At 37.8% G+C, this 27,082-nt stretch overlaps 2 long non-coding RNA genes across 4 annotated transcripts in view; both read right to left on the minus strand.

Annotated features, from left to right (window-relative positions):
- LOC309659048 overlaps nucleotides 1–10,604 on the minus strand; it is a 93,320-nt gene extending 82,716 nt beyond the window's left edge. Inside the window, exon 1 of the long non-coding RNA XR_014262543.1 lies at nucleotides 4,478–10,604. This is a non-coding gene — a long non-coding RNA (uncharacterized lncRNA). The remainder of the gene's footprint in view (nucleotides 1–4,477) is intronic.
- The window catches only part of LOC309659020, a 159,387-nt gene that overhangs the window by 113,764 nt on the left and 18,541 nt on the right, over nucleotides 1–27,082 (minus strand). The window lies entirely within an intron of this gene.

Below are 27,082 nucleotides of genomic sequence, written 5' to 3' on the forward strand. Positions count from 1 at the left end.
CAGTACAGACCAGTCTCTCTGCATTCATTAGCCTGAGGTGAGTTTCTTGACGGGAAGGCAGGAGCACATGAAGAAGCTTAGTTTTCTATGCCTTCCGTGGACACGCAAGCAAAGCAGAAACTTGAGGAGAGCAGCACTGATCTTTGCAGGTGATGTCAGGAGCATTCCAAACATGAAAGGCAGATTTAAAATACTCAGAGTATATAATGGTTATTTTACATACGGTCATCTGTTTATTTGAAGATGAAAAGAAGGACTGCCAGACAATTCTGGCCTATAAATACCACTAACCCCAGTCATTATTGTAAGTGTTTCCTTCACCCTCTAAGAAAAAAAAAAAAAAAAGGAAAAAGCTTTAAAAAAAAACACTCAAAAGTAACATTTCAAGGTAATTATACTCGTATTTTGAAGTAACTTATCTTAAGAGCATGAATGATTCCTGTCCAGCTCACATCTTCGGTCGTTTCGTGCAGAATTCCCACTAACGATCCCTTTGCCCAGGACTTAAAATAAACCCATCTATTCCTTCTCCCAGAAAGAAAATAGCAAAAAATCTCAATGGTCGCAGTGAAATTATCCCCTGTGACAGTGAGTCATCTAAGCACTGCAGGCAAAAGCTCACTTCTTTGAAACCTTGCTCCCCATCTTCCTTCCGGGGAACCTGTACCACTGGCGTATGACTGAAAGACAAGCTGCTTGACTTCACTTTATGTACCTGGCACAGTCTGAGGAAGTTTTGTTTAAAGTTAATGTTTCTATATAAAAGTATACTTTCTTACTGACTTTCACCATAGAGTTAAGGCAGTAGACCCACAGCAAGCAGTTCATAGTAAAACATTTTTAATTTCAGTTAAGAGTTCTAACATTTGCCTCGATGGACATCTCTTGTGACTTTTTCTCATACATAACCATTAATTCTGCAAAATAGCGGAGCTGATTCTGTGTGCTTCTTATAACAAAAGTAAATAGCCACGATTTCTTATCTCTTTGACAGTTTTCCTTTAATATCATAAAGTCACACCGACTATACCAATTTTATAGTTATTTAGTAAATGCTCATTTGTTAGAAAATCATTATGAAGATTTTATTGATTAGAATCCACCAGTCTTACCAGTAATTTTACACATAATGTATTCATTTAGTAACACCTTCTTTTTCTCTTCCATTCTACTCCAATTATTAAATTTTTTTAATATACATTTATTTATTTATTTATCTTTGGCTGCACTGGGTCTTCATTGCTGTGCGCGGGCTTTCTTTAGTTGCGGCGAGCGGGGGCTACTCTTCATTGCAGAGCATGGGCTCTAGGCCCGCGGGCTGCAGTAGTTGTGGCTCGCGGCTTCAGTAGTTGTGGCTCGTGGGCTCTAGAGTGCAGGCTCAGTAGTTGTGGCGCACGGGCTTAGTTGCTCTGCGGCATGTGGGATCTTCCCAGACCAGGGCTCGAACTTGTGTCCCCTGCGTTGGCAGGTGGATTCTTAACCACTGTGCCACCAGGGAAGCCCTATTAAATTTTTAAGAGATGCAAGTTTCATGATTTCTATTTGTACCTCAAATCTGATGAATTGATTTCTTAAGTCACATCCTTTTTATTTAAATCAATAAAAAAGCATAACAAAATACCTACTATTGATGACACACTTTACTTCATGTCAATGAAATTAATAACTTTTATAAAGTCAACCCATTTTTTCTGGAAATTTTTCAAAAATTTAAAAAAATTCTTCATCTTAAATATTGAATTTCCATTTTTCTAAAAGTTTACTGCAAGTTTCCCAGCCAACAGAGAAATTCTGAGTTACTCTAACATAAAAATATATATATCTACCAATATTCACAAGGTTCTTTAAAATTAAAAATCTCTAGTCTGCCTAGTTCTAGGCAATGTATTTACTGACACAGGTTTTAAGAAACACAACAGGAAACCATCAGTTAGTGTATCATAAATCCCTCTTAAAGGTATCAGTACTTCCCATCATCTGTAAAAATTTAGAAATACAATAGAGAGAAAGGCAAGAAAATCTATGTACAATGCCATATGCTGAGACAAATATAGTTAGAAATCTTAGACTCATGCCAAAAATTTACTGAATGGTTATCTTGGTGGGATCAGCTCCCTCCATCAAGACTGTGCCCAAACTGACAACCTCAGAGAGATAAGCCACCACCTCGGCACCACTACCCAATGAGAACCAGAACCAAACATCCTGAGAAATTCCCAAAGGCAAAAATACAAAGAAAGATCATAGGAAGCGAGGGCTGAAGGGAACTTTAGGGTCACTGGTGGGGAAATCAGCTATTTTCATGGAATGAGATAAGAGTTGAAGAAACCATAACATTTTTATAATTAAAAAGTTAATGAATATATAAGTTCAAATAAAGTACTCTGAAAATATAGGTCCTTTAAAAAAAATCAGAAATAGTTCCAGCATGATTCAGTAGATTAATTATATAACTAGGGTTTAGCGATTCTTCTAACTTAGATAAAATGAATAATAGGCAAATTCAGAGCTTCCAGCTCCTACTTTTAAAACCTCTCTCTCCACCTTTTGTTGTCTCTTCCAGGCAACACCTCTGTATCCTATTTCCTTAGGCCTATATTCACCAAACTGATCAATGATCCAATTAAACTGTTAACTGTAGCAGTTTAGCATGATAATCCTGCAACAGGTATTTCCACTGAAGACTATAAGCTCTCAAGACCCCAAGAAATGACTAGAAGAATTTTAAACAGTTGACAAATAATGAGAATAATGTTTAGTTCACAAAGGGCTTCAAATTTGTCCTCAGGGGTGGCCATCTAGTCACATACCTGTGACAGTCCTGATGGCGGAAGCTACTGGATTATAGCAATGATGGTTGCAACCAAGATGAATGGGAGAGTTTTGTTAGAATTACTCAATTATTAATTGTTCACTTCGTAGAACTGCTAAATAATACTAAATACCACTCAGGAAAAGAAAAAATGTTCCTCCACAACATTTTCATGATGCAATTTGCTGGGAATGGGAAAAGAGATTGATGGGAAGTATGCCTTCCCGCAAGAACATACGCATCTTACTAATTAAGCCATGTGTTGTAATTTTATCTAAGCAAGCAGGAATGCACATAAAAGCGCCTAAATTGTACCATAAGAACTTGATCTAAAACACAAGCGTGGAATAACATAACAATAGTAAATTATCACTAAGTGGAAGGTAGTAACACTAGTAGTTCAAAATTCATAGTCAGCAAAGCAGCGCTACACAAATGAAAGCCCCAGGCATGTGCTTTACTTGGGTGGCACAGTGGTACAGAATCACACATCCATGCTGAAGAATTCTGTCTGTGAGGTTTATAACAGCCAGCGAGGCAAGCAAAGAAACTCACAACGTGGCAGTGTTTAGAGGAGAATTATCCTTTGGATAGGGGAGATTGTATCCATGTAGTGCATGGCCTAATGGACAATACTGCTGTGAAAATTCCACTGTTTCTGCAACAATCTTTACCGCTCCCCTGAGCTTCTTAAAGCCATTGCCGCTGTGTACATCTCATTGGAGATTTCCAGTGAGTCAGCTACAAAATCCAGAGTTGCTTAAACGTTATCACCTCGAACTTCCGTAGTCAAGTTGTTCAGAATTAGTCAACAGTGGAAGGCCATGTCCCGAGACCAGACAGACCACTGTACTGGAGGCATCTAAGGAGCAGTTACACTAAGAAGTCAGGTGAAGACTGGGCACATGCTGGGAGCTCCGTGAAGAACTAGCAAGAGCTACAGGGATTCAGAAGCAGAAGTTTTTATATGGTGGGGGTGGGGCGGGGTCACGTGGGGTGGGCGGGGCGGGGGGGGTTGGTAGTGAAATACCCAGATGTTTAGATCATAGATTGATCCTGTGCTTGAATGTGTGCTTGACTCTAAAGGCCCACACTAAGGTTCTGGAAAATTGAATGGTGTCTATTTAACCAAGCAGAAACAGGGCAAAAGACCTTAGAACAGAAAGGGATAAACAGGTAGGTGACAGAGTAGTGAAGGAGGCCAGGAAACAAGATTGGCCCTCTGCAGAGGTGAGGCTAGATTAGCTAGAACTATATTGAAACGTCCCACAGGTAATTAAGTCTTTTCATCTTCTACTTTTTTAATATTGCTTTCTCTAACATTCCAGAATCAGATTATCAGCTGGCATTTCTCATTTCTTTCATTTACCTGAAGTACAAGTCCAATAATCCCAATTTTAGTAACTTGTCCCTTCCAATCTCCTAAAGGCACAGAAACAAATGAAAGCTCGTTAGAACTGTAACATAAGAATGAGTAGGCTCTGCCTGGGTGGAAGAATGAAGAGCTCTTCTACCATGATTGACATTGTGGACTTACTTCCTTTGCATTTCTATGCCCTTTTGATTATCTCTTAATTCCTAGCTATGGTCTTAATGTTTAAAATTGACCAGTTGTTACGTGAGGTATTAGTATTTCAGGCTTTATAGTTAATTTTCTCTACCAACTTTAGTTTTGAACTGTAGTGAATACTTTTAAAAATGGTGGACAGGTGGTTCTGTTACTTCTTTGTGAGTTGCAATGTATCTAAATTAGCTCTTCTGTATGAAGTGTTACGCTAAAAGCAATGATGAACTGCACATGAAAATAAGGACATTATTTAAGGTAAATGAACCCAGTAAGGGCTCTTGAATGTCAATTATATGCATGGAGAGTGTTTTGTTTGTAGATAGATTTCCCAACATGTCTGGTATATGAGAGATTCTGACAACAGGTGAACTCTCACTAACGATCAGAGGCTGAGGCACAAATACTGCAAAAAGCGACATCCTCATCAACAAATATTTATATGGCATCTACCATAGGCCACATACTATGCAAGATCAAAGGAATACAAAAATGGATATGATATAGTCCTTATGTTCAAAAGGCTCACAGTCTAGCCTGAGGGATAAAGATATTTTCAAGTCCTGTATGGTGTGATAACAGTATGAATAAATGCCAAAATAGGCACAAAGCAGAGGACCTACTGACTTTCTTGGATGGTCAGAGAAAGTTTCACCAAGGAGGTGTCATTTGAATCCTATCTTGAAAGAGTGAATACATGTTCCAAAGGTGGATAAAACTGACATGGTTTCCTGGCAAGAGACATTCCAGATATGGTCAGAACATGGTAATGTTTAGTCATTCTTAGCTTGGGTGCAGCTATGAAGAAGCAATGTAGAAGAGTCTGAAAAGTGGAAGTGCATGAAGTCTTTCTGTGCCAAACAGAGGAATCTAGACTTTATCCTGGGGGTGATAGCAGGTCATGGTATCTTTTTAATCATAACTGATAATTCGTCAAAAACACAAAACATACCATTTTAAATTTTGTGATGTATTTAGTTACCCTCTACCCTCACCCTATTTACAAGTCTTTGCATATTACCGCTCCCCAGAAATACAGCCAGAGCAGAATGGCCCTGGGCCTCTTTTGGAGGATCTGGGCCCTGGAGAGAAAGCCTCGCCAGTCCTCAGGTGGCCATTTATTTTAAACCTAAGTTCATCCCCAAACCCTGGCTAATATTTTGCAGTATACCCAAAAGACATAGAATCCAACCCACCAGTAAAATATTTCCGGACGCTAGAAATGTTCAGTAAAAGGGATTTCATCTTGCACGCCCCAGAAAAACACAATAAAACTTTCATACAAGTATTTATAGCATGATTGATAACATCACTTTTGTCTCATGAAATTCTCAGTATCATGAGAAAGTTCAAAAGCAAATGAGAAGCAGTCATATCCTCCTTCATCCACAAGTAAAATCCAGTCACCTTGCAAAGAGTAGTTTTATGGCCTTCAGGAGTGATAGGGTAAGGAGAAGTGCAATTGTTTGAGCTACTTACATGATATATTTCTGATATCTCACAGAAGTCCCTAAAGGACAACTTATCTTCACTTCTCTCCTGCTAGCTATTGTGTCAGGACATGAACTCAAAATGTGTATTGAAGAATATGATTGTAAGTGTTCACTCAGAGAAAGGAATTTCTATTTATACTGTATGCACAAGTAACGGTTTTATTTTCCTCACACTTTGCTTTGTCTTTCAATAACATATCTATAAGTGGATTGAACCAAAGCCTTGGGAACATATTGGCAGTGAGAAGATCTGAGTTCCAGACAGATTATGCACTTCTGGACTTACACACAAAATCAAAATTAAGGAAGAGGCTAAGACCAGAACTTCATAAATCTCATAAATGAGATACCATTATTCAAGTACAAAAAGTCATCATCAATATAATTCTAATGAAATTTTACAAAATAAAAAATTGTGAAAATGAAAATCTGCAGGAAAAAAAGAGCACGCCCATGTTTTTCCTGCCTGCATGCCCTCCTCTATTGACACACATTTTGCTTCTCTTTATTTACTCATCTCCTTTTTTATAAACCACTCATGTTTTTTTATCAGTTGCTTAATCAGAGGACCTAAACACTCTATGGGAAACTTCTCCTTTCTTATCCCTTGGCTACATGAAAATAAAGATGCTAGCTGTGGCAAATTTTTCACAAGTATTTCTGCTTCCTAAAATGTTTAATTGACAACAGAAATAAGACAGGTATTAAAGGTTACCACAATTATATTGATTTTCATTTTGTTTCCATTAGCAACTTTTTGTTAACTTTTCAAATTATGCATTGTTACCTTGACCCATTTTGTAGATGCCTCAATGGATCTGAAAGGCAGTAATTTGGGGCTTAAAATTTGAACTTTCAATTGTTATATTTTTAGTACAACCTAAAGGTGTTCACGGGAAAACGTGGATCTAGATTAGAAAATACATACATGTGTTATGAAAGCCACTACCCTTTCTAGTTCAAGTCTCTTTTCATTCTTAATTTTTCCTAAAATAATTTTTTCACTAATATTTTTAGCTAATAACTCACTCAGTTAATTGGATGAATTTTAATGGTGAGTTTTTAAATTGTGTCCCTTTGCTAGTTACAAGAATGAAAATATTTTAAAATTATGTATGCTAATTTAACACTGCAATATAAATGTATACCTTTTTTTTTTTGAAATTTATAGCACAAAGATTTTAGACACTGTAAATGGTATTCCAATTCCTACAAGAAATTGTTGAGATTCAGGAATCATGAACCATGCCTAAGTTCTTGGAAACTATGTGTCTGCTATGGTGGCTGTTGGCTCCTGTGAATGGAAAAAAGTGCCACAGAGAATTTCAACCAACATGAAGCAACTGTTCCAAAGAATGTGGCTTAAGATTTTCAAAGACCAGTCAGACAGTTAAAGCATGCAGCTGTACTAGAAGGTGATCAAGAATAAGAATAGATGAATCAAATAACAAATGCATTACGAGACAGGTCTGAATTGCCAAGACTAAGTTAAGTTTTGTATTTTTACCTGAAGAGCATTCACATTTCAAAAGAAACTGAGTTAAAATAATATAAACAGACGTAGAGTAAATTTCAGAAATGAGCAGTGGTAAACAAAATGGTAAATAAATCATGTCCCAAGTCAAAAGTTATCTTGACAATGGGAAATACCTAAATCCTATATGTTCTTTTGAGGATAGCATACATGACCATTTTAAATCACACTAAAATTCAACTACAAAATTCTCCCAGAATAAATTAGCTTCCAAAAATCAAACATTTTCAGAGAGCCTATAAAAAAAAGATAAGTGTGAAGTGTAGGCCTTCTGTGGAATCACCAAAATCTCTCAGCACTTTATTCTTTCTAAAAAGTTTCCTGCCGAAATATAATTTAGAGAACATGCAGAAAATAAATGTAAGATGGGCCAAAAAAGTATGAGGCCTGAGACTACAATGACAATTTAGAGAATATAAATGTTATTACACGTCAACCATCTCTTCTTGGTGAACACAACTCATTATTTCTGAAGGAAATCAGGCTTGACCAACACCATTGTGAATTACTTATGTAAATTAAATATGCCACTTCTATAGAAAACTTTAGGTCAGCAGCAGATGTTGGTAAATTCCTACAGAAATGCATGCCCAGAGAATGTTTTTTTTTTTAAATGGCAGAAATCTGCTAGCTATTCTTGCCTTATCTGCAACAGCTGAGCAATCTTTCAGTGCCACGCGGAGACGGAAAACTTGGCTCAGACATAGCGTGGACAAGCTTGCCTTAATCACATTGCTCTTTTACATGTGCACAAGGACATCAACATTGACAGTACAGAGTAAAGCAGCCATTTGCTGAAAACAACTGTCAACGTTGTCAAGTTTTTGGAACCTCTTATAATGTGATTTGTATGACAAATCTTGTGGCATTTTGTTTGTCAGCAACAGTAGTGAATTTCCATGTATCTGGGAAGGCAGGAGAACTGTTCAGAAGTGGATTCGGTTTCTTTACACAGACTGCGTTAAGGGAAAACAGTTATTAATTTTAAAATGACAGATTTCAAATAGATCTAGAATTTTTTAAGTGGAATTTCATTTAAAAAAATCACAGAAGTCTCTTTTCTCCCTTCCGCTCAAACCTTGAAAAATTGCAATAGTCGTTCAATTTTCTTTCATTGCACTCCAGGTTTTGAAAACTGTTACTGTAAAAATATTAATATTTTCTGAGACGGGAATCTGTAGCAGTAATTACTGGGGTATGTTCTAAGTGACAACAGTGGGTTCAGTCCTTTCCTCCAGAACTAGGTGCGCACTGCCACGCAGCTCATGAAATCGGATGTAACAAGTTATAACTAACCTAGCGCACTCCACTGTTACTCAACAATGTGCCTATTAAGAGACGATTACAGAGATCTTATGGTTCATTAGTTTTTCAACATTTCCTTTATTCCTGCTCTGAGCTGCATTTTTCATACAGCTCTTTCTTAATGTGCTTCACACGTTTGTCCTCAGCCAAGGTCCTCCCCCGTGTGGGTGGAATTCACTTGGACAGGCCATATGACAGACGGCGTACCCTCCTCCCTGCACCTGCCATAAAATGCCCTTGGGTGCCTGAGACCGACGTACCCACCCAGCCAGGAAAATCTCAGGTTCTGCACATCTACACTACTTATGTTCCTTTAGAAGAGATCTGACAAAATCTAATGAGAGAATCTTTTGTATGCTTCTTCTCATGTGGGTCTATCTGGTTAGAGAATTCCAGAAAAGATATTCTCTCCCCCGTTATGATTCTTTTCCCCTCTCCTCAAAATATGCTGAACGTATTGCCTAGAATCACCTCTGTAAATATTAGGTACTCAATGGTTTTTTAACTGAATTGAAATGATAAATAAAACTGAGACACAGTTGGAGAATGAATGCTTCAAACTCCATGATACCCAGTTCACCCTCCTTTTTCTCTTCCCTTTATTTTTCTGGACGAGTACTGGATGAGGTGCCGACAGTAGCAACAGGAATATAATGCAAGCCATAGATGCAAGTCACATAGGTAATTTAAATTTTTCCAGTAGTCATATCAAAAAATAAATAGAAACATGAATTAATTTTAATAATATTTTTATCTAACCCAATATATCCATAATGTTATGTAAATATTCCTGTTTCTTTGCAGTAACTTTTTGAAATCTAGTGTGTATTTTATATGTACAGCACATTTCAAATAGGACCAGGCACCTTTCAAGTGCTCAACAGCCCCAGTGGCTAGTGGCTACCATGTTGGACAACAGAGTTCTAAAGACCTCAGTTCTAGCAGTACTATTTTGTCCACTTGCTTATGTGACTTCAGGTAAGTCTCTGTTCTATTGAGTCTCATTTTCTCCATCTCTTAAAAGGGCTTTAATAATTTCTGTCCTATTTTATCTGCAGGTAGTTTGTGATGAACACATGGAAAAACACATTTAAAAGTACTTTGAAAGCTAGTAAGTTCTCTCAAGTTTTAATTTTCTGTTGCTACTTCCTCTTTCACTCCCTAGAGATCCCTCACTCTTCCCTTTTTTCTTTTTTTTTTTTTTTTTTTACTGGCTGCTAGTTAAAAATCATATATGATAAGCCTTGATGTGATCTATGGTTTAAAGAACTACTGTCAAATGCTTAAAGTATCAGTCTTTCCCCCCCCAATAGCAGTTTACCTTCATGAAATCCCAAGCTTATGATAATATCAATAGCTTGCCTTTTCTATGATGATCACTATTTCTAAAAGACACTTACATTCCCTGGTTCTGGTACCCTTCTTCCATCTTCTAGCTGGGCTTTGATACTTCTAGACTAGAGTTTAGCTGAGTGTCAAAGATAATATAGAGGTAAAAAGGTAGGACGTCCATACCAAGATTTATTTTAAACACCCAGCTTATTCTCTATTTATAAAAACAGTTAAGATTGAAAATTATACATGCGGTTGAAATTTCAATCACTCTATTCTTAGGACAACCTAAAGGTGTTCACAGGAAAACATGGATTTAGAGTAGAAAATGAAGAGTTTTATGAAAGCAACCACCCTTTCTAGTTCGAGTCTCTTTTCATCCTTAAGTTTTCCTAGAAGAATTTTTCAGCTAATACGTTTAGCTAATTACTTGCTCATGGGTAGGAAATGCCTGGGTAGGAAACCTCACCTCATATTCCCACTGCTCCATTGCTTTAAATTCTGGAAACCTCCTTTGCCATACCGTGATCCTTACTGACTTTTCCCCTCCAGACCATGTTACATTCGTTTTCGTCCTCTCCGTCTCTCCCTCCCTCCCTCCCTCCCTCTGTCTCTGTCTTCCCCTTGCCCGCTCAGCCACCTCACTAGGTGTGTTTTCAGCCTAAAGCCACACTGTAACCACAGCCCTTTCCTCCCCTACCCTTTCTCTAGAGCAGCTCGTACCTAGTATCTGGCAGGCTGGAAGTTGCCTGCGGCAAAAGAATTTTGAACTTTTTGTTTGTTTACCAACAACCACTATCTTGCATCCTATAAATATAACACTTAAAATAAATTATAAATTTAACATATAAAATATATTAAGTTATAAAACATCTTAGAAAGTAGCAGAATCTAGAAGTATCACTAGCTGCCCAACTCATCTGTCCCAGTAAAACAGCAATCTATCTGAAAAGTGATCTAAACGTTGTGGGGTTTTTTTTTAATGCTTTTGAATACGATCTTAATCACCATTTCCAGTGATGTGTCTACATACCAGCTGCAGCCCTGCTGATTAGAGCATCAATACCAATTGATTTTCTAACACATACTTGCAATGTCTATTGTATCTCATTGCACACTGTACACTATTGGTATTTAGCCAAAGCTAAGAGGAAAAAAAGATTTTGTGTACAGAACACATGGGCCCCAGAGCGTTTCATAATTCCCAGGAGAACAGAAGAATCAGGTACTCAATGTCAGGCTAAATGGTTTCTTACAGTTAATGTGTTTGGTGACCACAGGCTCAAATAATTCTCTTGTCCAGAGCTAGGGTTACTCAGCTGTATAATGACTTCTAAAGTCGCTCCTTCGAAAAGGACTCAGGATTCATGGCTTTAATTTTGCCACCGATAATATGAAAAGTATACTCCATATAGTACTGAGCAAGCATTCACTCTCAGCTTCCACTATAATGAAATTCTAATTGTTTCTAAAGTTTAAGAAGGATAAAATGGTTAATCTCCATGATGACAAAAGGAAGCCAGGAAAATAAAGTGACACACTTGAATGAACTGTGAGGAAATAAAGTGCACAACATGCGATAATGCCATGACTCCGTGTTATTGTGCATTTCTGGGCTGAAAAGATATGGCTTGATGGGTAATTTGTCATGCTGTGCAATAGAGAACAACAGTAAAGAGACTTCAGACAGAAGAAAATTACACAAATAGTAGGGTGGAAAGGTATAATTGAAGATGGCAAAAGATTGAAAGAAAGACATTTAAAATTACTGTACTGACCTACTAAATGCACTTGGGCGTGGAATCCTGGCCTCACAAGAAGAGGCATTAAATGACTGCGGGCTGTGACACTACTGCGAAGTAATGCCAATCTCCTGCGCTCTCAGAGGAGAAAAACACAATGCACAGCCGAGCTTCGACAGCCTCGACCTGCTTTCTTTCCTAGAGGAGACAGGGCTTCTGGCGAACTTAAGAGAACTTTCCTAAATAAGTTTTGTTTTTTTTAAATTATGAGTAGATTTCGTTTGGTATCTGGGGGGCTTAACTCCTTAACTTTCTGAAGTCAGTAAATCTCCACTCTGTAAAACTGCAAAACCACTGTAATATTTTTATTAATGAATTCATGCGAAAGGACTTTGCTTCTCACATCTGGTTAAGTTTCTTCAGCAATGAAGAGTCCAAGAGAGCAGCATGACGTTGTGCAAAGCACATCCATAAGTCTGAGAACAGGAGACACCAGCACTAGCCCGGGCTCCTCTGCTGGCTCATTAATCATGCAAGGCTCTGGGCAAGTGGCTTAACCTCGCTAAGCCCAGTCCTCTTCTCGGCAGAAGGAGAAGTGGACCACTACTTTCCAAAGATTTCCAGCAGTCCCATGATTCTACCCCAAACAGCAGAACCTCCAAAAAGCTTCTCAGTAAAGGTTATTTCCTTCTCCTTCCCAGGCTCTTAAAGCAGGGGATGTCCCAATCAACCATACTTTGTAATGGCAAAGGTCATTCATCTCCTTTGTTTCCTTCAGTTACAGAATATGCCTTCTACCTGTCACGATTACATGGGAAACTTATGTAATCATGACAGGTAGATTTGCAGTGTCGGTTAATCATAAAGTTCTTTCTATTTCTTACATATAACTGTATAATCACAATGTACCATAAAAAGTTCATCTTAATGACAATGAAGAACTTATTACAGGAATGTGATATTTACACTTTGAGGTCTTAATAAAACAATTTTGTCTAGATGACATCATAAGGAGTACATTAAATTAAGAGATTTCAAACTTGTAAGGGTACATTAAAAAGTACTTAGAAAGACTACACAAAATGGACTTGAGACATACTCTGGGAAAACATCTAGATTTGCCTTAGAGATCTTTAGAGACTCACTAGACAGCTGCAAAAGGTCTCTAACATCACGAATAGAATTTGGGGCCAGATTTCATTATGAGACATCATTATATATTTTTTCGTTATTCTTTTTCTTCAAGTTAAACATTTCAGATTTTTAATATTTGGTATGTTTTATATTTATATATTATAATACTGATGATAATGAGCAGCAAGTACTATATACAACTCTATCCAAAAGCATCTTTTCATTAATTTATTTCAATATATGAAGCTTACTTTAAAACTTCAAATGGAAAATGCATCATAGCAGAATCTAGCAAAATCTTTCCCCAACTCCATGGCCTATCACTAGTATAATACACATCAAAGAATAGACAGAAAGGTAATTTCTGACTAATATCAATAAAATCATGTATTAATTATTTAATTAGAAATTCCCAAAATCATAAAACTAAAAGAAACATCAGAAAGTCACCTGAGAGACTCCCTTGGTGGTCCAGTGGGTAAGACTCCACCCTCCCAATGCAGGGGGCCTGGGTTCGATCCCTGGTCGGTGAACTAGATCCCACACACATGCCACAACTAGGAGCCCGCATGCCACAACTAAAAGATCCTGCGTGCCGCAACCAAGACCCGGAGCAGCCAAAATAAATAAATAAAATATTAAAAAAAGAAAGAAAGAAAGAAAGTCACCTGAGCTGGAGTTTTATCATATGGGTTAATCTTTTGAAGAATGTAGTGAGGAAAGACTCAGTCTTCCAACAGACAAAGACTCATCCATCCAACGAATGAGTCTTGATGAATTTTAAGGCCTCATCCTACTTTAGGATTGTACAGATACACATACTATGCTTGAGAAAATTCTATTCAAAATAGTTGGTCTTATCAGAGTCAAAAAACTCCTTAGAATCCTCAAGACTCAGTTTCAGTGCCCACATTTTATGACTATTTATAAGTCTAATCAGGACCATAAAAGTTATTACCATTCTTATCAATGTAGAAATGAACAGGTCCAAATGCTGTCATTTAGTAAAAGAATAACAAATCATTCATTCATTTCTACCTTTAACAAAATTTACTAGCTCCCTATGATGCTGGGCAGCGTGCTAGGCACCAGGAATAGAGGGGCAATTAGACAGGCATGAACTCTGCCCTCACAGAGTCTAGTTGAGAAGAGCAGGCAGTGAATGAGTAACAATGAAGTGTGGTGAGTGTTAAGACGGGATAAGTACAGGGAACCAGGAGACCACACAAGGCTCCGTTAAACCTCCCAGGCAAGATAAGGTGAAGCTGAGACTTGAGGAATGAGTAAGGAAGCTGCTTTTATGCAATATACTCTCTCACTTCTGTGTCATTGCACCCATTTCCCTCATTCCCTGCATACCCTTCCCACCTCCTCATTCCTTCTCAGCCTCTTGGATTTAGTTTGGGCAGCATCTCTTCAAGGAATTCTTTCCTGAATCCCCCATCTCCATCAATCTAGAATGAATGTCCCCCTCCGCCCCGCCAATGCTCCCACTGAACCCATACATATCTGTATCCACCAGTCGCGTCCCACTGAACCCATACATATCTGTATCCACCAGTCCTGTAATTGCCTGTATAGGCTTGGCCTCTTGGGCTAATAAAATCCAAGAAGAGGTTTCTTTGAAGCTTCTGGGAAAGCCTTTCTAGCTCTTCTAGAAAGGCTCTGAAATAGCCCCTCTCACTTGATAGCCATCTTGCTACTAGCCACTGATGAAGCTGTTCCACCAAGAAGGTAAGGAAGAAGAATGAAAGGGAAACTAAGTCAAAACTACTGGATTAAAACGTACCTGAATTCCACCCTCTGGACTTTCAGTGGTGGAGCCAACAAACTTCCTTATTGCTAAAGACATTTGAAGCTGGGTTTTCTGTTACCTGTAGCCTAAAGCATAGTGACTGACAGAAACACTATAGATGAGAATCCTGTCTTTTTTCCTTAGCATCCAACATACTATTTTGCCCATAGCAATTGTTCAATAAATCCTTCTTAAATAAATGAACTAGGTAATTCAAAGAAAACATCTGACAGCAATGAAATCATAAATTTTGTACCTAAGAAAACTGAAAACAAATTCAGTTTTCAACCAGAATTTTTAAGAGTGTTTTAAAACTGTAATTAGAGGGACTTCCCTGGTGGCGAAGTGGTTAAGAATCCACCTGCTAATGCAGGGGACACGGGTTCAAGCCCTGGTCCGGGAAGATCCCACATGCTGCGGAGCAATGAAGCCCGTGCGCTACAACCACTGAGCCTGCGCTCTAGAGCCCGCGAGCCACAACTACTGAGCCCGCGTGCTGCAACTACTGAAGCCCGCGCGCCTAGAGCCTGTGTTCCGCAACAAGAGAAGCCACCGCAATGAGAAGCCTGCGCACCACAATGAAGAGTAGCCCCTGCTCACCGCAACTAGAGAAAGCCCACACGCAGCAACAAAGACCCAACGCAGCCGAAATTAAATAAATAAATTAATTTTTTTAAAAAAACCAAAACACTGTAATTAGAAAGTACGACGCTTGCAGAGGTTTCCTATACGGTAAAGAAAGCAAATCTTGTCCTCTGCCATTCTAATCCTCCTCACTCATAGCCGTTTATGTCGCCCCTACTATGCTCACAAGACAGTTCCTCTTACACCCTTGTTACCCAGGGTCCTCGTATTTTTTAGCCACCCCACTTTCAAAACCTGCTCTCCAGAAAAAGCTGGTAAGCTCGCTCACACTGAGTTCTATGGATCTGATTTAAACAAAGTGTTATCATTTCTAGGGATACCTGCAAAATCCAAAAATTTTAATCTCTATGCAACCTCAGATATCAGCAAGCAGGTAAAGGAGGCATTTGTGGAGCCCGATAGCCAACTCTGTGGTCATGAAACAACAGGAAGAGATGCCTGATTTCCTTGCAGACAAGGGCAACTCCAAACATTGTCATCAATGGCCAGCCCTACAACTCAACAGGAACCTACTCTTGTTCCATTTTCTTAAGAACAAAATAATCCAGTAACCAGTGTACCACATCCACCAAGTGATATTCGTGCCTCTAAGAAGTTCTGGCTGTAGACTTTATCCCTGCGATGGGATTTAACACCATCTGGTTTGTATTGCATTTGGAACTGAATAACACCATGATAATAAGAAGCATCTATACTAGAAATTCCCCTACCTCCAAGTCCTATCAGGTAATTATAAACAATACTTGATTTACCCCAACACTGAGCAAACTCAGGATTCTTGGTTACAGACCCCAAACTCAGATGAAAAGTAAACTCTTAAAAAAAAAAGTAGATGTCCCTAATGTCCCAACCTAGAACAATTACAAATTGTTTTGGCTACCTTTTATTTTGCAAATCAGATATTCCAGAGTCACCTTTATTGCCAAACATAAAAGCATCCCACTGCACACCTCAACAGAATTGCTTGTATATCCTTAATGTCTTTCCAAGCAATTTTATGCAGTCAGCAGCCTATACATAAGGAAAGGAATGGATGTGTGCTTTATGGGTTTCTTATAATAACAATGAACCTTCATAATCAGACCCACTCCTTAATTTTTGCTTACTTTTTTATGCAGCTGCATTGATACTACAGAGCGAGACAAAAACAAGAATGAACATGAGACTTGAGTGAAAAAAAAAAAAGAAAAACAGCAACAGTACAGCCATCCAAGGAGCAAGTGCTGAGCTTGTGTAAAAAACAGCTCCCATTTTTATTAAATAATAGTGTTCATGCAAGGATGTCTGAAGTACTCTGCAAGGCTAATTAGGACAGATCAATGTACACTTACCTCTTCAGAAGGCTGAAAGGTGTGTAGTGACTATGTGTCATTAAAAATTTACTTGACCATGGGCATCAGATGTCCCTGAGAGAATGACCCTGGTGAGCAGTGTAAGTTTCCATTTTGCTCATATCATCCTCAATACATCAAAAATGCCATAGACACCATTACTATCATTCATGCAGCCTCACAGCAGCTGATGTGCTATATATGTTTGAGAGGGTGGTATCAATTAACTATGTTATCTATGAAGCCATACTTGCAATTACTACCACTTCACAATTTATCATTAACACATTTGGCAGATTTTTTTTTCCAGAGTAACATTTATTTAAAGGTTAATCAAAATTCTTAGAACAGCATTTATTATAATGTGATTTCTGATAATTGACTAAATCAGTGGCTCTTAAGAAAAACACCCTTGTCTCGGTCCTGCTCGGTATACACCACAGTGCCATTTGGGGAAAAGAAATACACGCTAGAAATGTTCATTTCAGACCTCGTCATGGAAGATCATATATTAATGTAATCAGGTGGTACATTTACATGCTCATTAGTAATCCATCATTAGTCCAAATGCTCACTATTAGGAATAAATGTACAACGAGTTATTCAGAATACCCAGAAATAGTATTTCTTATTTAAACATTCAGAATAAGCTGACTGAAATAAGTGCACACCTTGAATTTGAACTTTCAAGGCACATCACTAAAGTCAATCAGTTATGTCAGGACACTCTTCTATAATAATCTCAATTATAAAATTCTTGCCCCTCCCTTAAGGCATGCAGTGGTGGGGGAGAGTTCCGATATCTAAATCTTTTTAATTCACTGTAACTGCAAAAATTCCTGATGAAGTGTGTGTTTAAATTTTATGCTTTAATACATAGCATGCCACTAAAAAACATATTAGTTATGCTTTATGCTATTTAATCATATGTCAAAATCTGTAAAATCTGTTCTAGCATGCTAAGGTAATTTAACTGCAATTAATCAATCAAAGAAATAAATAAAATGTAATAAATGCCAAATAATGTAACATCTTTAAAAACAAACCACGATATACACATTTATTCTAAAAATACTTATTAGCCAACACCACTGAAGGAAAAACAGAGTGAAAGTTAGATTTACTGAATCTTCTTCCCATTAGTAGCTAGCTCGCTCTCAACTTACAAATGGTTTAAAAAGGTCTTTGGCATGTTCTGGCTTTCCAACTAAAAGGTGAGCAACCTGAGGGTCAAAATGCTTCATTTTTTTTTATCCCCTGTGCCTAACACAATGTCTTAATTATAACAGGTGTTCAGTATTTATTGGATGAAAGAATAAATGATTCAAATATGCACAGACTAGATTCTTTCATCATAATGTTTAGGACCTAGGAAAATAGTCCTACTTTTCCTTCTGGCAAAAATCGTATATTATACTTTATTGGCATTTAACTACAGTTAGTGTCACTTTCTCCATTAATTCTTTCCTTTTTTCATAGAGTCAGTTAGGAACCAGCAAGGAAGGTTGGTGATGTGTTTTTGTACTTCTTCCTCCAAATGAAAACAGTGATTTTTCTCTTCAGGGATGTAATTTAACAGTTTGATGGATACACTTTTGGACCAAGACTAGGAAGGCCAATTATAAGTCCTGGGTCCAGTCAGCAAGAATTCATTAAGCATCAAGTACATTCCCCACACTATGCTACAAATATACCAAAGGAGTCAAAACATGCCCCTGTTTTCCAGACCATAAATCAGAGGAGAAGACACGTACGTGTTCATTCAACAAGCACTACCGACTACACTTTACTCCATGCAAGGCACTGAAGGGGAGGAGGACAGCCAACAAGTCTCAGTTCTCAACAAGGCGCTATCAAAGAAATGAACCAGTAACTGTGTATGTCAAGCAAAAAGTCATGAATATCTTTGAAAAAGTACAAACTAATTCTCATTGGAACCCTAGAAGAGAAAGCTGGTGAAATCACGGAAGTCTTAAGGAAACAGGTGGCATAAAAATAGATCAAGAGAATCTCCCAGATAATGTAAATTATAGTACATTCACTAATGACAAGGATTGAAAGTAAGGGTCCATCAGTTTTCAGAGCAAGTTATTTGCTTTCTTGATAATGACTGAATCTATTTGTTCTTCTCATCAAATTCGTTTTGGTGACATAAAATGATAACTTTTAGATTAATGACCAACCACTCAGTACAAGGAACACTGAAGAATTTGCCTTTAAAGTTTCCTGATGATAACTGTAGCTGAGAAATCTCAAGACTGAAATTATCACAAGGATATTACAATAAACAAGACTTGCCCCTTCCACCACCACCCCACTCACCCACATGTGGCTATTGAGCACTTGAAATGTGACTAGTCCAAACTGAGTTGTGCCGTAAGGGTAAAAATATACACTGGACTTCAAAGACTTAGTTACAAAAGAAAATGTGCCAATAATTTTTATACTCATTACCTGTTGAGATAATAATATTTTTGGATACATTGAGTGGAATGTGTATATCATTAAATTACTTCCACATGTATCTTTTTACTTTTTACTGTGGATACTAGAAAATTATTGAACTGTGCTAGTCTAAAGGCGTTCTGAAGAAGAATAATTTTTTGAAGTGTTTCATGCTAGAAAGGATTCAGCAACATGCACTGGCATTTTAATATGATGATCAGATACAAAAATTTTATGTAACAAACCACTCAATACATTCCTCCCCAAAACCCACAGTTAGGAAACAAGAGCGTCTCTCTTGATGAACTGAACCTCCTGCCCAACTCTGATCTGATAGTGAGTGGCATCCGTTTTTACATCTCCCTTTTTCTCTGACTGGCAGAACACTTGAGTCTAAAATTCAAGTTACTCAACTTCAGGCTTTTTTGCAGGAAGGCCTTGAATTTCTGGTTCAGTGTAATCCCACCCCTTATTTCTTACTTGGCTTGGTTCTGCTCCTTACTGTATGCGTCTTACTGAAAGTTATGAAAAAGCTTTTTGGAACTAGGAAGAGTTAAATAGCAAATAAGAAAGTGAGTGAGCCTCTGACTATGGTGTAATCAGTGAGAGGCCACTCTCCAGAGACTCACTGTGTCTGTGGCCCTTCTCCCTGTTACAGGTGTGAGGCAGAATGGCTCTTTAGCAGTACCAGGCCAGTACTCACATTTGGGATCATAAATACAGAGCGGGCCCCATCCAAGGCTGTCACCCAACCCAAGGGTCAGTGAGATAGACAGGCATAACATTTGAAGGGCACAGTGAGTTCTGCAGTCCCATGCAGCTGTAGGTAACATGGTCTCACATCAGGCAGAGGAAGGAGCGACTACCTGAACACCTAGAAATCAGGAAAGGCGTGGTCATTATCAGATCTGATCCCATTCTGTAAGCCACCACAGTGCGGACTAAAGACAGAGACAGCATCCAAAGATCCAAGGAGACCTAGCAGAGACCTAGTCCCATAAAAAAGAGAAAAGGGGATAATTTCTGTGACTGTGAGGCCACACAGGCCCCTGGGGCTAGGCTCAGAGTCAGGGCCTCCCAGACCCAGTGCACTACAGAGACTCGAGCTGAGAATGAGCAGTGGGCCTAGCAGTTGTTAGTTGGGCCACCAGATGTACCCACGTAGGGAGAAAAAGTCAGAGGCTCTAAATATGCTTTCTATTGTCATTGGGTTTGGTCCAGGAACTGATAGGATTGGCCACAGGTGGGAGCATAAGTACATTCAGCTAAATTTTGTTTAGGTACACACAGGGCAAGGAAGTCAGATGGTGGCAGTGCCTCTCTCCTTACAAAGTGGAGGAATTACATTGGTGCTTATTCAACTCTTATTCCAAAATTAATGTTTCAAGGATATTTAGGCTACCTAGAAAAAACCATTTCAGAGCTTCCCAAATCTATGAAAAGGCCACTGCTTCCTGTTAATCCCTATACCTCTCCAAGAAAAATGCTTGTAATATTATTTAACAGTATTACAGAACCAGACTCACATGGTACAATCTTAAGGTTGTAGGAAAAGTACACAACATGTGGAATGTTATGTAACCTTAAGAGTCCTTATAATAAATATATTAAAAAAAAAGAAGAATAAGAAATAAGTAATAATTTTCTAAGATATACAGAGATAGGATAGGATACAGAAAAGATCATGGTCATATAAAAATCAGGGCCAACCAGTTGGCACAAATTACCAGAAAATGAGAAAGAAATATTCTAAGTCAGCTGTATCATTGACATGGTCTGGTTTGTTTTCATAAATGGCTTTAAAGGCTTTAGCACACAAATAACAAGTTTTTATTTCAGAAAATCAAAATTAATAAAATGTCAAAATAAAAAGTAGTACACAACTGGACACCACTAAAAAAATGAGAAAAAGTCTCAGGATCTGATCGATAATAAACTCTCTGTTAAATCTAAAATGTATTATTTCTATCTTTGCAAAATTTGAAAAAAAACGGATCAAGACCCCACCGCTTCATCAATTTGTTTTAAAAAAGAAGAATGCGTTCAACAGATAGAACTAAGTGTGAATTTCACAAAGTAGACATAGGCAATTTCATATCGGCTGCTATGTTCATAAAGGTAAATGACACAAACAAAGCTGTCTAATCATACACCTTGAGACTCTATTTCAGGGAGACTCAGATTGGATTAAAAAGTCTACGGATGTTTGCTACCCAGTGAATATTCCAGTAACACACACAGGTACAGACTCAGACACCCTCCTTAGTCCAAGGGCAACTCCAAGGAGGTCTTCCTCACACTGAGAGGAGGGGTGAGTTTCTGGAACAACAAGAACAACAACAGATAACATCAAAATATTTCCAGCTTATACACTGTAAGCCCACCTAGTCATGGATTTGTGAAATACAGACACAGTCTAATAAAATTCTAAGACAACTGAGCTGTCACAATGTGACAAGAGTATAAATTCACATTGAATGGCTTTTCTAGTGCTTCCTACTAAATATGAATAGAACCAAAATATGTCTCCCAACATATCAGAAACAATATATATATTCTACTTAGTTTCAAGGGGGAAAAACTTTTATAACTTAAGAATACTCAAAATATGTGACAATCTGTCACTGAATTAAAATACATTACAGTAACAAGTGACAATGTATGTACAAAACCCACTGCAGCTCTGTGTTCGTCCTCACACACAAAGGCTAGTTCTAAACAGGTCAGAGTAAAGCTCTGGCTGACGGGGGTTGATGGCAGGACAGGACCTGAGATGAGCCAAAACTGTGTGTAATCCAAAACTCACTGATACTTAAATTTGGAATAGGTCTTTGAACTTACATCTGAACATGTCGTGAGAACATGAGACTCCTGTTACTGTTACCGTATAGAGGCTCATCCTTATAAAATGTTTGCCTTGTATGGTGACGATATTTTACTGAGGCCTTAACGAGTAGGGCACATCGCTCTGTGTGGTAAGGGTGGAGGAGGGTTACTCACAAGCCTTCTGCAAGTCCATTACCACTAATACATGCCTCTCAGATAGAAGCAGGGCCTGACTGGGAAGTTGTAGGAGACAAAGGAGCAGCGGAGACATTGCCTCTGGACTTGGGAATAAGGTACTCCTCCATACACATACCCCATAGTACTTTCCATTAACTGAGTATTATTACAATGTATTGTAACTGGCTATTTCGTTCCTTGTATCTTCCACGGAATTGCAAGATTTTTAAGAAAAACCATTTGATTTTGAAATAATTAAAAATTCACAAAAAGGTGCAAAGAAAGGTCCTGTGCCTGTGCTGTGTACCCTTCCCCCAGCCCCTCTCGCCACTCCCAGTGTTAACATCTTGCATAACTACAATAGCAAAACCAGGTAATTAACATTGGTACAATCCATAAAGCTTATTCAGATTTCACCAGTTATGCATGCACTTATTTGTATGTGTGTGTATATGTGTGTAGCTGTATGCAACTTTATCACATGTGTAGCTTTGAGTAACCACTTCCACAATCAAGACACTGAACTGTGCCATCACCACAGACTCCCAGTGCTACCCTTTCAGGTCCACACCTACTCCCTCCCCTCCCCTCTCACCCCTGGCAACCACTAATCTGTCCTCCATCTCTGTAGTTATGTTATTTTATGAATGTTATATATATGGAAACAAGCAATAATGTATCTGTTTAAGGTAAACTCTTTTCATGCAGCACAATTTCCTTGAGGTTCATCCAAGTTGTTGCCCATAGCAATAGTTGATTACTAGTTATTGCTAAGTAGTACTACATACTATGGATATATCACTGTCTGTTTAACCATTCATCCATTACGGACATTTAGGTATTTCCAGTTTGGGGCTATTAACTAATACAGTTGTTATGAATATTCATGTACAAGTTTCAGTGTGAAAATAAATGGCAAGATTTTTAAGGGGATAGGCTGTGTCATATTCATCACTGTACCTCCAACACTTTATAGAACACACAGTAGGTACTCAAAATACTTGCTGAAGGAATGAATGAAAGAACCACAAAATTGCCTCTAAATGGCAGGAAATAAAACAGAGCTCATCTTGTGGAAAAAACATAATTAGTTGGGAGGGAAAATATCAGCAAGAGGTCCTGGAAGTTGCACAGACAGTTTAAAGACTTTAGCAGTGTTCCAAAGTACACACACACACACACACACACACACACACACATTCAATTCCAACATTTTTCACTTTGTTTCAAGTATTGAGCTTCATGTTAAGATAGTGTTTGAATTAATAAGCTATGGTTAAACATTTTTAAGAAACAATTGGAGAGACTTCCTATCCAGCCAAGATGAATTAAGAGGGGCTGGATGTACCCTCCTTCCTAAAACAACAACCACCACCAAACTCTGACAAACTATATGAAAGAGTGATTTTTAAGACACAGGACATCGGGCAACAAAGAACAGTTATCCCTGAGAGATGAGGAGACAAGGAGGTGAATCTTATGAATGTCCTGCTTACTGTCTTAAGGGTTTCTTGGCAGTGGCACAGGGAGGGTAACTCAAGGGACACAAACTCCCCAAGTTGAGGAAACAGAACTGAAGGCATGGCAGAACAGGGTGGCTACAGTTCACGGGTCAGAGCACGTGGCAGAGAGCTGCTGCACAGAGAAAGCTCTCCTAAGATCTGCAAAGAGTCCCACTCGGGAGTTTAGCAGAGTATTGATCTGGGCAAATGTGTAAGGAAACTACCCGAGGCTGGGTATTCCTAACCCTAAGGAATAAATGGATCTAAGCAATGATCAATACCTGCTAACAGCTCAAGTAGAGCGAGAACCAGTAGTTTTGCCCAGCCTTCTCCAAATGAATCTGGTCAGGTTCCTAGTCTTAATTACCAACTAATAGGATAGACATGGGACAGAGGAGCTTATTAAACAACTCCACAGGAATGCATCAGCAAATACAAACTATGGAAAGCTCTACAAGCACAATCCAGTTTTCTCAACAAATAAGGAAAAATAAATACACTGAGGGGGAAACCTATAGATTAAAAGAGAAGAGAAATATCAACCAATTGCGAAGTATGGATCTTATACGTATTCTGTTTCAAACAGTACAAAGTAATTAGAAAAAATTTTGAGGCAATTGGAAAAACTTGAATATTGATTGTACCTATTTGACAACAATAAGAAATATTGACTTTTTCAGTGTGGTTTATTTTTTAGATGTGGCTCATTTTCTCAATTTAAAAAAAAGTCCTAATCTTTTAAAGATACCTACTGAAATATTAAAGGATGAAGTGATGTCATGTCTGGGATTGGCTTCAAAATAATTTGGGATGCGGTGAGAGGTGGTAAGGGGATATGATGAAACAAAGTTGCCTACAAGACAATAATTGTTGAAGGTAGGTGTAATTGTATGCAAGTTCATACCGTTCTCTCTACTTTTAAATATGTTTGGAATTTTCATATAACAAATTTAGATAAATAAACTTAAAAACACACAAACAAATACATAATTGAGGTGGTAGTTAAGGACTCAGAGGTCACAGTCTGAATGAAAACAATTTCTCAGACACAGAGAGATCGGAGACGATATTTTACAAGGACACTGAAGACTGTGATTTGTCGGATTTCCTTACTGGAGGACCATGTGTTCTCCACACAGAACACTGTCTCTTAAGCAAGGGTAGACCTTCTCTCTGAAAACCTGACAGTATACAAGTGGTTGACTATCTAAGACACCAAAAGATATCAAAGGAGACCAAAAATCTGGGTCTATAAATGTGATTGTTACTTCTTCCTGTTCTTTCAATAAGGTGAGGTGTGTGAGAAGTCTAATAGAGTATGCTGACTGCTGTCCTTCCTACAGCATCCTTGCAACAGAGCTCATTCCATTCAGTTTGGCCATTCCCATGTCTACCGTTTGCTTAACAACTCCACTTACTGCTCACACTTTTTAGTTTCTGGGTTTTGAGGTGAGGGGAAGGGAATCTTTGGAGATGTCCAAAATTCTTTCTCAAGTCAAATAATTCATTAGAAAGTATGTTTTATCTACAAACTGTTTTTCTTTTTCTTTTTTTTGACGGTAGGAGGGATATTTTGAGTAGCTTGTCCAAGGTTCTGCCAAAAGAAATCTCCTCTCTCTTCTTACCTTATCTGAATCCTACCCTCCAAAAGGATATGCCCGAGCCCAATAAAGGGAGCTCCTAAGAGGATGAGTGTTATATCTTCCATTTAAAAAAATTCCTCATGGTCTATAGTTCAATATCCTACAAATAACCAATATGCTACATATATGCAAGAAATGAGTTGATTTACTGATTTTTTTTAAATGTAATTTTTAAATTCTCAGTATTTTAGGTAATTATTCTGTCTATAATACTACTGTAGTACTATTATTAAAATATCATCATGTATCCTAATGTTCATCTTCATTAAATGTCTGAAAAGGCCCTGGGAACAGATTTAAAACCTGATGTGTGCTTTGGGAGCAGAATCAACTTTGGGGGATCAAGGCCAGTGAGCATTTGTGTAGGCTGGTTACATTTTGGGAAATATTTGCAAGGATGTATTGCAGAAATTGTAAGTGAACTTTTCAAAATATTTATCACCACAGTTAGAACTTTTATTAAAGTGTTTTTCTTTTTAGACACAGTCTTGTTTACAATGGCCATTTTAAAAGTTGCTAGTCTGAGCTTATAAAACAATATTATAATGTCTTCCCATCAACTGTATTAAAAACACTTATCTTTGGGAAATGTTATAAAAAATTTCATTACAATGATAATTTAAATATTAAAGCAAATATAAAAAATGATATTGTGTGATAGAATACCAAAGGATTAAAAATTCTTTGCGAGAGGGTATTTTAATTTCTGATAAAAGCAAAATATAGTACAGTAACCACTAGTCACATATGACCTATGTAAATTTAAAGTAATTAAATTTAAATAAAATTTAAAATTCAGTTTCTCCATTGCACAAGCCAATTTCAAGTGCTCAACGGACACATGTGGCCACTGGTTACCATACTGGACAGCGCAGATAGAGAACATGTCCATCATCACAGAAAGTTCTATTGAATAATGATGGTCTTTGTTAGAGAGGCCACTACTGATGAACTGATGTGCATATATCAATTTATTTCTATTGTCATTTTCTCTTTGGTATAGGAGGTTGAATTAAACCTATCAAATTTAAATGATTTTTCTGGAAAATCTATATTCTAATGTAAATATTTAAAACTGTGCCACAGGCACTGCAGTGTAGATTTTCTTTTTCCTCTCGCTATAAGGAGAATGGAATTTTTTAAAATTCCATTTCCTCAAGATAAGGAATTATAACATTAGCTAGTTTTCCCTATTTGCATTTTCTTTCTTTATAATGATCTATTCTAACCATGCACTGCTTCCGAGTTTACCCAGCAATTGCCACCAATTACCTTTATTTTGTGGAAAGGAATTCCTAGTTTAGAGGGCAGTACTTCAGGCCTCCAACTCCACACTTTTGAAGTTTGTAACTAGCATTAAAAAAAAAAAAAAAAAAAACCCTCACAGCCTAGCCAGGTTCTCCGACCAGGTTAAGGGTATGTCTAATTTAGCAGAGAAACTGTGAGTGAGATCATCTCTGTCATTCATGCTTAGCAAGGAACCAGGCTGCAGAGCAAAGTCAGAAATACAACAGTAACAAAAGTAAATACAAATAATATGAAAAACTCCCAAACCACAGGGCTAAACCAGCTGCATTTAAATGCAACTCCTGAAAACCTTGATGAAAAGTAATATGTCTGTGTTTAAAAGACTAGTTAAACCACATAGCTGATGCAAATGGTAAAAAAGATCTATAATTACATGAGTATACTTTTAAGTATTTCATTAAAAAGTAAACTATAATGAATAATCATTTAGCATTGAAAATAATTTGATTTTAAAAGTAGAAAGGTCAAATATGAAAAACATAATAAAGTCCAGG

The sequence above is a fragment of the Balaenoptera physalus genome (assembly GCF_965194825.1).
Source record: "Balaenoptera physalus genome assembly, chromosome: 3".
Taxonomy (NCBI): Eukaryota; Metazoa; Chordata; class Mammalia; order Artiodactyla; family Balaenopteridae; genus Balaenoptera; species Balaenoptera physalus.